Source organism: Oryx dammah, unplaced genomic scaffold (assembly GCF_014754425.2).
Source record: "Oryx dammah isolate SB20612 unplaced genomic scaffold, SCBI_Odam_1.1 HiC_scaffold_22, whole genome shotgun sequence".
Taxonomy (NCBI): domain Eukaryota; kingdom Metazoa; phylum Chordata; class Mammalia; order Artiodactyla; family Bovidae; genus Oryx; species Oryx dammah.
This window is the reverse complement of record NW_024070206.1, coordinates 50,140,587-50,154,318: the sequence shown is the minus strand read 5'-3', so window position 1 is coordinate 50,154,318 and position 13,732 is coordinate 50,140,587.

Below are 13,732 nucleotides of genomic sequence, written 5' to 3'. Positions count from 1 at the left end.
TAAACAATAGAAATAATGCCCTAGAAATAAATATATTGTTTTAAAAACATCAATTTTCAGAGCCTATAAATGATTAGCTACCCAAATAACATAGGCTTATAGTCATTTAAGTAGTGAAAATTTTGATTCTTGTAATAGAAGATACTAACATCTATGTAGACTAACGATTTAACAGCAGAAGTAAGGTAGTACAGGTAAAAAGACAACAATGGCCTTTTTGATCTTCAGTCTCATTACACATTGCTTATGAATCAGGAAGTGATAAATTAAGTCTGTATTAAGGGTATGCTTAGAGATCTAAGAAAAATCAAACACACATTTAGAATTGCCATTTCTACATTTCCAACACCAGTCTTCACAGATAAATCTGAATCTGCAAACTGAAATTTTCGGAGTAGTTGAAAAATTAGAAAGAATGTGAGATTTGCTAATAGCTTTCAGTTTACTTAAAATACATAAGAATTGAATAATTAGAATGTATCTAAGACAGAATGGGTAATATTAGTTACTCTTGAAAGAAAAATATAAATGTTTGCTTGGAATTTTATAGCTTTCAGACACATATACTATATTAAATGTATTATATATTATAATACTTAATGTACTATAATATGCAATCACAATCTCATGTATCTTTGGGTTTGTAATTATGTCTGGAGAGAGAGAGAGAGATTGTTAAGAAGAAAAATAATAAAAGCTGGGTCAACTGGAAATAATTCAAACACTGATTATTTTTCAGCATTTATGAACAATTTTAAACTCTTGATTGCATTTGATTGCCCTGACATTTTCTCTGACTAAGATGTCTGTCCATCAACTTATGCAACATAAATTAAAATTCTTAATTGGGAGTTAATCCAAAAGCTTAGTGCTTTCCTGTTTGTTTTTTTCCTGCAACTGGTAGGGATATCTTAGTTGTAATTGGGGACCAAGCTCCTCTCTGATGTATGGAAATTAGGACAGTTAAGCATAACAAAATATTTTTCAGGGTCTTATATGGATTTCAATCAGCCTCAATCATTCATGGACATGACAGACTTACTCTGTTTTGCTGAGCCTAGATCTGAACTCTGTCCTACAGATAAATACCAAGTTCTCTACTGTTTGAAGTGCTTTACCATACTTTGGCTATTCCAGAAATACAGTGTGGCATTGCTCAGTATTTGCAGAAACTACATCAGCATTGTACCTGTTGTTACTGTCAATATTTGCATCCCAGTTAGGACAAACCTATGTTTATCCATCTGTAGTTATTTCTACATCGTGATGCTACAAAAAAAGCCTTTGGCATTTTTTGGTTTTATACTCTTGTCAAGTGTGAGAATTTACTTGGTAAAAGATATTATTTTATTGTAATTTCTTTCTTCCTCTCTTACAACTAAATCTTGATAGTTATCTCTTTTAATATTATGGGGTAACTTTATTGTTAGTTTCATATGGATTTTTTTTTCACTGTGGGTATATTATAAAACTGTTGTCAATGGTACATTGGGTCTCCTAGGTTAAGGTCCATGGCTATAATTATATGAGTGGAAAAAATATTAGCTTGCTTTAAAACATAATGAGCTTCTTAATAATAAGTTTACAATATAGTTGTTATTCTATTGATTTAAAGAAATGGTTTCCAACTTTTCTTTTTAATAAATATAAAGCCATAAAACCGTTTAAGAACATTTTGGAAATAATTAGTACCCTGTGATAAATTTAATCTCATTGCTTTAAAGAAGAAAATGTTAAAATATCCCTTAAAAATAAGATTTTAGAGAAAAATCATTGACTTTAATAGCCCCAATTTTTTTCTTCATTGAAATAAAATAATTAGATACATTTCATATATTAATAGTTTTGTGGCAAATGTTTATTCTGATTTGCTTTTGTTAGATGGAGTTGTGGGGGGAAAAATAAGAGATTATTACAATTGCCTCATAATGTAAATCTATCAACTTATAAGCATTTCTTAGATAACTAATTTAATAGGGTAAAAGTTGACTATATATAGAACAATCATGATTCAAGATAGATTTATATTGTTATTGTTTTATATTATCTTATGTTATTGAAATATGATCTTCAATTAATACAATAAAGCAATGATTTAAATAATCTGGAAATAACTTTTCTAAACAACTCTTTTCTTTAAGACTTGCTTTTATTTTGTAAGTCCTGTGTGATGAAGTGAAATTCAAATTAATCTTGGATTCTTTTCTTGGGGATGGGAAGGGTTGATTTAGAAATTTTATTATTTTTGGTTACAAATATTAACCATCAGAGATAGTGAGGAAAAGAACCACAATATCTTATAAATCTTAAAAATTTTAAGTGTTATTTAGTTAGTGTTAGTCACTCAGTCATGTCCAACTCTTTGCGACCCCATGGACTGCATCCTGCCAGGCTCCTCCGTCTATGAAATTTTCCAGACAAGGAAAGTGGAGTGAGTATCTGTTCTTTTCTCCAGGGGATCTTCCTCATCCAGGGATCGAACCCAGGTCTCCTACATTACTGGCAGATTCTATACCATCTGATAAATTTTAAAGTGCTATTTACTAAGATATTATTATTTTTAACATGTCTGACAATAAAATATTAATAATGTGTAAAAGCTATTTTGTAGAAATAATATGAATTTACAGATAGAAAACTTTGTTTAGACCTTAAATTGTAATTGAATTTTATCATGCTTCTCTTTGACAATAAATTTAATTTTTATTATTTAAAATTTAAAATCACATGATATAAAAGTGAAACATAAAATTTCTTAAAGATGTTATTATTCTGTTGTATTGACAGAGAAAATGTATAAGTTTGGAAATACAATAATTTGCTGTTTGAAAATAATCTTTGGGAAAGATATTTGTTGTTGTTGTTTAGGTGCAAAGTTTTTTAAAGATTAATTAATTTATTTTAATTGGAGGCTGATTACTTTACAGTATTGTAGCGGTGTTTGTCATACATTGACATGAATCAGCCATGGGTGTACATGTGTTCCCCATCCTGAACCTCACTCCCACCTTCCTCCCCATCCCATCCCTCAGGGTCATCCCGGTGCACCGGCCCTGAGCACCCTGCCTCATGCGTTGAACCTGGATTGGCGATCTATTTCACATATGATAATATACATGTTTCAATGAAATTCTCTCAATCATCCAATCCTCACCTTCGCCCACAGAGTCCAAAAGTCTGTTCTATATATCTGTTGTCTCTTTTGCTGTCTCACATTTAGGGTCATGATTACCATCTTTCTAAATCCCATATATATGCCTTAATATACTGTATTCGTGTTTTTCTTTCTTTCTGACTTACTTCACTCTGTATAATAGGCTCCAGTTTCATCCACCTCGTTAGAACTGATTCAAATGTATTCTTTTTAATAGCTAAGTAATACTCAATTGTGTATATGTACCACAGCTTTCTTATCCATTAGTCTGCTGACGGATATCTAGGTTGCTTCCATGTCCTGGCTAAAACAGTGCTGCGATGAACATTGGGGTACATGTGTCTCTTTCAATTCTTGTTTCCGCAGTGTGTATGCCTAGCAGTGGGATTGTTGGGTCGTATGGCAGTTCTATACCCAGTTTTTTTAAGGAATCTTCACACTGTTCTCCACAGTGGCTGTACTAGTTTGCATTCCCACCCACAGTGTAGGAGGGTTCCCTTTTCTCCACACCCTCTCCAGAATTTATTGCTTGTAGACTTTTGGATAGCAGCCATTCTGATTGGCGTGAGATATTACCTCATTGTGGTTTTGATTTGCATTTCTCTGATAATGAGTGATGTTGAGCATCTTTTCACGTGTTTGTTAGCCATCTGTATATCTTCTTTGGAGAAATGTCTGTTTAGTTCTTTGGCCCATTTTTTGATTGGGTCATTTGTTTTTCTGGAATTGAGCTGCATGAGCTGCTTGTATATATATATTTTTTAATTTGTTTTTTTTTCTTTTTATTTTATTTTAGTTTACAATACTGAATTGGTTTTGCCATACATCAACATGAATCTGCCATGGGTGTACACGTGTTCCCAATCTTGAACCCCCCTCCCACCTCCCTCCCCATACCATCTCTCTGGGTCATCCCAGTGCACCAGCCCCAAGCATCCTGTATCCTGCATTGAACCTAGCTTGGCGATTCGTTTCTTACATGATATTATACATGTTTCAATGCCATTCTCCCAAATCATCCCACCCTCCCCCTCTCCCACAGAGTCCCAAAGACTGTTCTATACATCTGTGTCTCTTTTGCTATCTCACATACAGGGTTATCATTACCATCTTTCTAAATTCCATATATATGTGTTAGTATACTGTATTGGTGTTTTTCTTTCTGGCTTACTTCACTCTGTATAATCAGCTCCAGTTTCATCTACCTCATTAGAACCAATTCAAATGTATTCTTTTTAATGATTGAGTAATACTCCATTGTATATATGTACCACAGCTTTCTTATCCATTATACTGTCTTCGTGTTTTTCTTTCTTTCTGACTTACTTCACTCTGTATAATAGGCTCCAGTTTCATCCACCTCGTTAGAACTGATTCAAATGTATTCTTTTTAATAGCTAAGTAATACTCCATTGTGTATATGTACCACAGCTTTCTTATCCATTCATCTGCTGATGGACATCTAGGTTGCTTCCATGTCCTGGCTATTATAAACAGTGCTGCAATGAACATTGGGCTACACGTGTCTCTTTCAATTCTGTTTTCCTCGGTATGTATGCCCAGCAGTGGGATTGCTAGGTCATAAGGCAGTTCTATTTCTAGTTTTGTAAGGAATCTCCACACTATTCTCCATAGTGGCTGTACTAGTTTGCATTCCCACCAACAGTGTAAGAGGGTTCCCTTTTTCCACACCGTCCCCAGCATTTATTGCTTGTAGACTTTTGGATCACAGCCATTCTGACTGGTGTGAAATGGTACCTCATTGTGGTTTGGATTTGCATTTCTCTGATAAGAAGGATGTTGAGCATCTTTTCATGTGTTTATTAGCCATCTGTATATTTTTGAGATTAGTTGTTTGTCAGTTGTTTCATTTGCTATTATTTTCTCCCATTCTGAACACTGTCTTTTCACCTTGCTGATAGTTTCCTTCATTGTACAAAAGCTTTTAAGTTTAGTTAGATCCCATTTGGTTATTTTTGCTTTTATTTCCATTACTCTGGGAGGTGGGTCATAGGGGATCCTGCTGTGATTTATGTTGGAGAGTGTTTTGCTTATGTTTTCCTCTGGGAGTTTTATAGTTTCTGGTGTTGCATTTAGATCTTTAATCCATTTTGAGTTTATTTTTGTGTGTGGTGTTAGAAAGTGTTCTAGCTTCATTCTTTTACAAGTGGTTTTTGTCTAAGTCTTTGTGACCCCATGGACCATAGCCCACCAGGCTCCCCTGGCCATGGGATATCCCAGGCAAGAAAACTTGAATGCGTTGCATTTCCTTCTCCAGGGGATCTTCCCTATGTAGGGATCGAACCCACATCTGCATTGGCAGGTGAGTTTACTGCTGAGCCACGTATATGGCATACAGTGGATTAAATAAATATAAATGGTATTGATATGAAGAAATTAATTGCAATAAAATTCAAAATACCTTTCTTTAACTTTTAAAATTATTGTTAATATGCTTATGATTAGCTCAGTTTCTCTTTGTTTGAATAAATATTTTTAAAAGTGTATTGTTTAAAATCATACATATGTGCTGATTCTTAATCATCATGTTAAAAAGAAAAACACTGAAGAATTTATACCTGTTTTTCAAATGTACTTATGCTATATAAATGGAAACTTTGGGGTTGTACAGTTAAATTTCTTCCTATTTTCTATCTCTAGTTGAAAGTAGAGAAATAAATAATTATTGGCTTTCTGGCATTATAAATAACATACAATCAGCATTTCTTTTGTTTCCTAGGGAAATGTCCCAAGATTTTAATCAAGATTCTCATCAGGAGATCTACTTTGAAGCCTTGTCTATGTTTTGTTTCTATCAGCTCATTCCACTGAATTCAACTTTCAAGACATTAAAATGCAAAATATCAATCGTCTCTTAGTACAATATAAATATGGGTCTTCCTTGCTGGCTCTGTGGTAAAGAAGCTGCCTGACAATGCAGGAGACGTGGATTCTATCCTTGGGTCAGGAAGATCTTGTGGAGTACGACATGGCAACACACTCCTGTATTCTTGCTTGGTAAGTCCCCTGGGCAGAGGAGCCTGGTAGGCTATAGTCCATGGAGCTGTAAAACTTTCAGATACGACTTAGTGACTAAACAACAACAATATATATACATGTATGTGTGTGTATATATATATATATATAAATGGTTTTGCAGTGATTAGGAAAAAATTAAATTTAGCAGTAAAAGCCAAGTCAGTTAGACCAATAATTTATCCACTCCAATATGCTAATTATCACTTATCATGCATACAGATTTTGCAAATTAAACAAGTTATGGAGGAGAAATATACTATGAAAACTGTTAAATTTGAGAATTGCAATTGTCTTTAAATATTCTTTTATCAGAAGACTTAATAATTAGTATCAGTATTTCAACCACAAAGATATTTTAGAAAATAGAGCCTTTTCACTTAATCTAATTCTCTGTTAGTTTTATAAATAGCATCCCATTTTTGCACTCACTTTATAAATTTTTTATCTTATGATACTTTTTCATCCTTTGGTAAAGAGAACATAAAATTCATATTATATCTAAATCTCAGAAATAATATTACAAATTGATAACTTTATTTAAAAACTTTATATTGAGAAATCACCAGATGTTCTGTAATTCAGACTGTGACATGTTTGAGAGTAAATCTGATATTACCTTGTTTCAATACTGAGGGTTTTCTTTGTTCCTGTCTTTCAAACTGCAACTTCTCTGCCGATGGCATCTACACAAATCACAGAAGTTGAAACTACAAAGTTAAGATAAAACCTTGACAGTGCCCCATTGAGAAAGCACATTATCGGACCCCTAATGATGCTAATATAAGCTGCCAAGAGCTGTCACTCCAGAAGCTATGGCAGGCCCAAAGCAGAGAGTGGGGAATAATGACACATTCTGAAAGCTAACAAAGGGAAACAAATGCATTATGTATATGGATATAAGAAAATGAACAGTGGCATCTTCAAAGAAAGATGCCTTTAAACTTCAGTCTCAAGCAGGCTTGTCTGTGACACTTTGAAGCTAATGTGGACAAGCCCCATGTCCTCAGCAGTTCCAGCCTACCTTAGCATGACCATTCAATAAAACTTGAAACGATCACAGCATGCGTTCCATCAAAACACTTCATCAAACTCAAATGTGAAGTGACAGGTGCTGGGAGAATGGGACTTGGTTTCCCTTCAGAATAGGATTTCTAACATTTCTCAACCATCCCCTTGATCAGTGCAATTCTATGTGGAATTTGAAGGAATTGACAAAAGCAGTGGTGCCTTTTATGTAGCAAATGCTCTCATTTTCTCCTCTGCTATTGCCACACTGACTGTGAGCATGAGTTGTTCTTGGGAGGATTTCATTTGCTGCATTATCTTTTAAACACCTGGAAGAAAAAAAAAGCAGTAAAACATAAAACAAGTGCTACATAAATGATAATTTTTTTACCTCTCTGTGGATGTGGGATTCCTGACCAAGATATTATGGGTAGAACCAGAACTTTTGCTTCAACTTTTGTTACACATGAGTAAAACGGGCAGAGAGGTTAATTGATTTACTCAGGGTCATAAAGAAGCAACCCTGAACACTAGTGTTTCAACCTCATGAGACTAAATCTTTGAACTGTTGGCCAGTGAGCTGAGTGAGTCTGAAATGGAAAATAATGTACTGTCTGTTGGTATTAGGACAAAAGGTCAGTACAACATGATTATTCAGGCATCCATGCTTTTATTTACATCTGCGATCATTATACGAGGATCACTGACGTGGTCCTGTCTTATTACGAATTTGCATTACTAAGTACACATTATTTTCAGGAAAAAAAATGCCAGATTTGAATTATCATAAATCAATACCCCAGGTTCCCTGATGGATAAAAGTTTAAGTTATAAAAGTGGACATTTTTGTACATCGATCTGTTAGTATGACTAAACTTAACTAGAAGAAATCACCTGTGAGTATAAAAGAATTATTTATTTTTGACACAGTCCTTAATTTCTTTCTTGAAGCTTGTGGCTCTGGTGAAAAAAGACATCCATGCTTTTCCAGCTTTTCACAGAGCCCAACATGTGTCATTAGAAAGTAAAAAATTCCATCAGCTCTCAGTGAGTTAGATTCAAACAAGCAGTTTTTAAATTAATGAAAGTCCTCCAGGCTACCTATTCCTCTGGAGGATTTGAGAGGAAAGCAGGAGATGACAGTTGGGCATTTCTCAGTCTTACCTTCCTATTTACCGTCTCATCTTTGTGACCTTAGGAATACCAATTATAGCATTCATTTTAGTGATTTTTTCATTGACTGGAACAGAAGAATGGCAACCTGATAAATAGGAAAAATAGGGAAATTTCTTAGATGTTAGCACCTTAATTGAGATTCTTAAGAACCAAACCAAAAAAAAAGGTTGCAGGACATTATACCAATATACCAAAGATAGTACAATTTTATTAAAAAATGTATAGTTCATAAATCTATTATAATTTTTGTATAAGTTCCTATGGCAACTTCAGTTAATCTTATCAGATCAACAACTTTAAAAACAGAAGCAGCACTTGGAGTTATCCAGATATGATTATTCTCTAATGATGTTTCCCTGTAGTTCATTTACAAACAACATCAAGTTTTAGACTGCAGAAGTGAATGATAGTTTTACAATAATAGGCCTTGATATCATATTTTAGTCAATAATAGTTTAAGGATCTGTTATATAAAATTTTACAAAATTATCTAGCTGTGACAGTGAAACAACATGTTACCTGGAAAATACAGTAAATACTGAAAGTTGATGACTCAAATTTACTTTTATTAAGAATAAAATCTATACATAACACTATAATATCACATACCTATCATGAAATAAGAGGAAAACCATCAGAAGAGAAAATGACCACTTTTATTCTAACTCTCCAATGATTTTGAAGTTATTTGTTTGATGTATTTCTACACAATATATTTTTTTTACATGCACATGTTGAGTTTTTTCATGGTTTTGATCTTAATGGATATAACTTTGTCTTGCTATTTTGCACTCATTAATGTCAAACTTTCCAGAACTAACAGATGACAACCCATATGTTATTTTGAATATAAGGCATAAACTATATATAAACAATTTAAGATCTGTCACAAAGGAATTATTCACATTAAAAATAACCTAATTTAGGTTCAGAAACAAGCCTCTAAACTCTTGCAAAATTGTGGCATGAGAAAAGATACCAACTTCTTCTTTCCCAAATATTGCTGATATTACAAGTATCATGCATGAATGATCTTTCTCTTTCTTTGGGGGCCAAGGTACCACTGAGAGCTGTTTTTTTGCAGAAGACACACCAGTGCCTCCTGGAAGAGAAAAATATCTTGCATGTGGGACTCTGTTCTGGAACTCCTACTCCAACAAGTGCTGAGCTGGTAGGAAGTTTTGAGTGGCTTGAGCATAATTTGACTCTTCCCAAGTCTTCATCTTTACTCTCATTGCATTAGATGCAATCTCAGTGCAATCTCTTTAACATTATAGGTTCATATAAAGCAGTGAAGTGCCCTACATCTTCTCTTAGGTATGCCCTGTCTGCCATATTAAGCAGAGACATGACCATTGGCAGCCAAGAGATGTGACTTTTTTCAATAGAGGTCTAGAGAAGGAAAATGTCATGGTGTCATTCTTTCTCTGGGATGCTATCCACAACTGGGATAAGGAGGTCACAAATGTGACAAAGATACTTTTCACTTCATATCACTATCCATTGTTGTTGTTCTTGTTTAGTGGCTAAGTAGTGTCCAACTCTTTGTGACCCCATGAATTGCAGTATGCCAGTCTTCCCTGTCCTTTACTATCTTCATTGAGTGGATGACACCATTCAACCATCCTCTATCACCTCCTTCTCCTCCTGCCCTTAATCTTTCCCAGCATCAGGGTCTTTTCCAATGAGTCAGCTCTTTGCATCATGTGGCCAAAGTATCAGAGCTTCAGGCTTCCATACTACTCTCCACACTACCACTATATTCACACTATTATCAAACTTTCCCATTGCCTTCATCAGCTCCTCTCCCCAACCATCACCACAGTTCCAGGCTTCTTACCATTTTCTTTCCTTCCATTCCTTCCTTCCTTCCACTACTGCAGGTCCCATAAGCTTTGCTGCATAGATGTTCCCCACATTTTCTCATCTAGAGTTCTGAATGGGAGAAGGCAATGGCACCCCACTCCAGTACTCTTGCCTGGAAAATCCCATGGATGGAGGAGCCTGGTAGGCTGCAGTCCATGAGGTCGCGAAGAGTCAGACATGACTGAGCAACTTCACTTTCACTTTTCACTTTCATGCACTGGAGAAGGAAATGGCAACCCACTCCAGTGTTCTTGCCTGGAGAATCCCAGGGATGGGGGAGCCTGGTGGGCTGCCATCTATGGGGTCACACAGAGTCGGACACGACTGAAACGACTTAGCAGCAGCAGCAGCAGCAGAGTTCTGAATGACTGGAAGGCTGATCCCTGACTCTTTGTCAGTTGACTTTGGCAAGGTTTGACTAAATTTGGGTACTGAAGAGAGATTAGAGGGTAGAAAGAAGGAACAAGGCAGGATGTTTTTCTCCTTCTTTTCTTAGGGGTGGTTTCCAGCAAAGACTACATACTTATGACTCAAACACCAATGGAACAGGGCTGTATACTTTCAGCTGCTGCCTGCTGACCCTTTGACAAGCCTCTTTGGCTCCAGCATCATTACTGCCTTGCTTTGTCTATTTCTCCACACCACCTGGAGTTCTAACAACCTGTTACAGCTAATCTATGCTGCGTCACTGTCCAATAATCATCTTCTCAGCTTCTTCTGTAGCTTTTGTTTAATTTCATGCATTAAATTCATTTGATCTAAAACATTTAGAGAGGTATGTGTTTCCTGGTTTGACACTGATTATTATAGTATTTTATCAGCAGTGATCCCAGAAACACACCTCTCACAATGGGGTTTTCAGACTGAGCTTATCACCTGTTTGAATATGAGCACAGTCATGATGCTTTTGCAGATGGCAAATGAGATAACAGTAATTTGTGGCATGCCGTGACATCATTTTTACTTAACTCATCATCTGTAGATGCTGGAGATGAAGGGCTTTTCAATATCAAGGCATCAGAAAATCAAGTTCTTCTTGTATGCCACTCAGATGGTAACAAATGTATCACCAATACAGAAGAGGACGCTGCCCACTTCTAAAGGTGAAGAAGAGTTGACCAAAAACCAAAAATCATACACTCTGTCTCCAAACTCTCAGTTAAAAGCAGCCTTGGGATATTAAAACACTTCTAGGATAACCTTAAAATTGCATCAACTCCCATAGCTTCAGGGAAGATACAGCTGAGAATTAGAATAAAATGTAAAGTGTGCAAGAGCATAAATAAAACACAAACTGATTACACAGCACGACCAGTCCCTTACTTAAGGTCAGGACATTATTGCTTGCACCTAAGGCATTTGTGAAGAAGTAGTGGGACTCTGAGACTTGGGACGGGGCCATTTGTGTGCACTGACACTGCTGAGAATCTTGAATCACTAAATTTCTCTCATCCTTCTTATCAACAGAACCAGGTCCAATTTCACTGATAAAAATGTGGCCATCAGTTAAGCTGATAGTACTAAACTATACCACCTGGCACAGTCTGTGCATGCCTGGGCTTTCTAAGCCTTTCCTGCAACCCCTAACTGTCTCCAGGCCAATAGCAGTAGTTATTTCCAAAATATTCCAGGGAAAGGATAGGTTTCCTTCAGGAGAATATTGCACACAGAAGAGAAATCTTGATATTGCTAATTTGTATCTGTACATACCTGGAGAAAATCATAGTAATGGACTTAAATAGTCTCCCCAAAGGGACAAAATTTAATTGTACTTGAAGCCAAACTTACTATAATGCACTAAATTTCATTCTGAATTAAAGTGTGGTTAAAGAAGTTGGAATCGGCTTTGTTTGTTCAGTTGGCTCTTGAAGTCTGCTCTCCATAGCTTATATTAATGAGGTCAGAAATGCTGGACCTTTTCTGGCATGATATCGAGGAGGACATTCAAGTCATAGGGAGACAGATTTGAGAAAAGTGGTTGCCTCACTCTCCCTCAGCAATGCATCCTCAGAGTGTCTAGAAGACATTCCCTTTCAAAGGAGTTGATAAATGCACTTGTGAGGAGAATACTGGTGGTTTTTTTTTTTTTTTAATTACTTTTTACTGGAGCATAGTTGCTTTATAGTGTTGTGTTCGTTTCTACTATACAACAAAGTGAATTGGCCATATATACATATATCCCCTCTTTTTTTGACTTTTTTCCATTCAGGTCACTGCAATTCATTAAGTAGAGCTCTCTGTTCTATATAGCAGGTTCTCATTAGTTATCTATTTTATATATAATATCAGTGGTATATATGTATCAATACCCACCTCCCAATTCCTCCTATCCCCTTCTATCCCACTTTGTATCCATACAATTATTATCTACTTCTGTGTCTCTATTTCTGTTTTGCATATAACATCATCTATACTATTTTTCTAGATGCCACATATATCCACTCAATACAGAATTCTTAAAAAAAAAAACAAACAAAAAACTCTGTGGTTTTTTAACCTAGGCGAGGGATAAATCTGGATTTGGGTTGTAGAATTGAAGTTCTTGATTTCAGTGGTAATAATGGCATCTTGGAGAGTGGGGCCCTGAGGTTTGTTTTGGAGACACATGAGTTCAATGATCATCACAGACAGCACAGCAGTGGTAATTAAAATATTTTGACCCACACATAATTTTGTGGTGATGGTTAACTGAACTCCAAGTCCCTGAGAGTAAAACAGATGTGCAGCCTATCTGTTAGATCTATACACAAGGCTAAGATCTAAGTTTGGTGAATAGAAATTCATTTGGCATCATCACAAAAAATGTGTAATCATGAGCTATTACAATCTCCCAGTTCCCAAAACAAGGTCAGTTCACACACAGGATGACTGACCATCCCAGATACTTTAGCACTGACTGTCACATATCCTTGGAAAATCCAAGACTAGACCATTACAGTCACTCCATCACAGATTGGAAGCCCCTTGATTAGAAAACAGGCTGAATCCCTTGGAGAGAGACCTCCCTTGAGAATATACTTAAATCTTTCTCCAAAAGGACCAGAGGTAATGTAATATAACAGTTGTTTGTTCTTCAGTTGCTAAGTCATGCCTGACTCTTTGCCACCCTGGACTGCCTCATGCCAGCCTTTTCTGTCCTCCACTGTCTCCCAGAGTTTGCCCAAATCCATGTTCATTGAGTTGTGATGCTGTCTACCCATCTCATCCTCTGCTGCCCCTTTCTCCCTTTGCCTTCACGGTGTGTATATTGTGAACAGACACTGAAGCAAAAGACATACTAAGGATTTAAAGACTTTATTTTGACTCTGACTTGATGTGATTCCTAAGAAGCTAACACACCACCTTGACTCAAGTGTCAGTAAAAGGAAAAAGAGAATTATGGAACTCAGGTAATCAATGCAGATCTGATCCAAATCCATCTTTAGTTGGGACCATGTTGCAAGGTACATAAACAAAAATTGGCAGAAATTCCACCTACACTGGCTCTCTGAC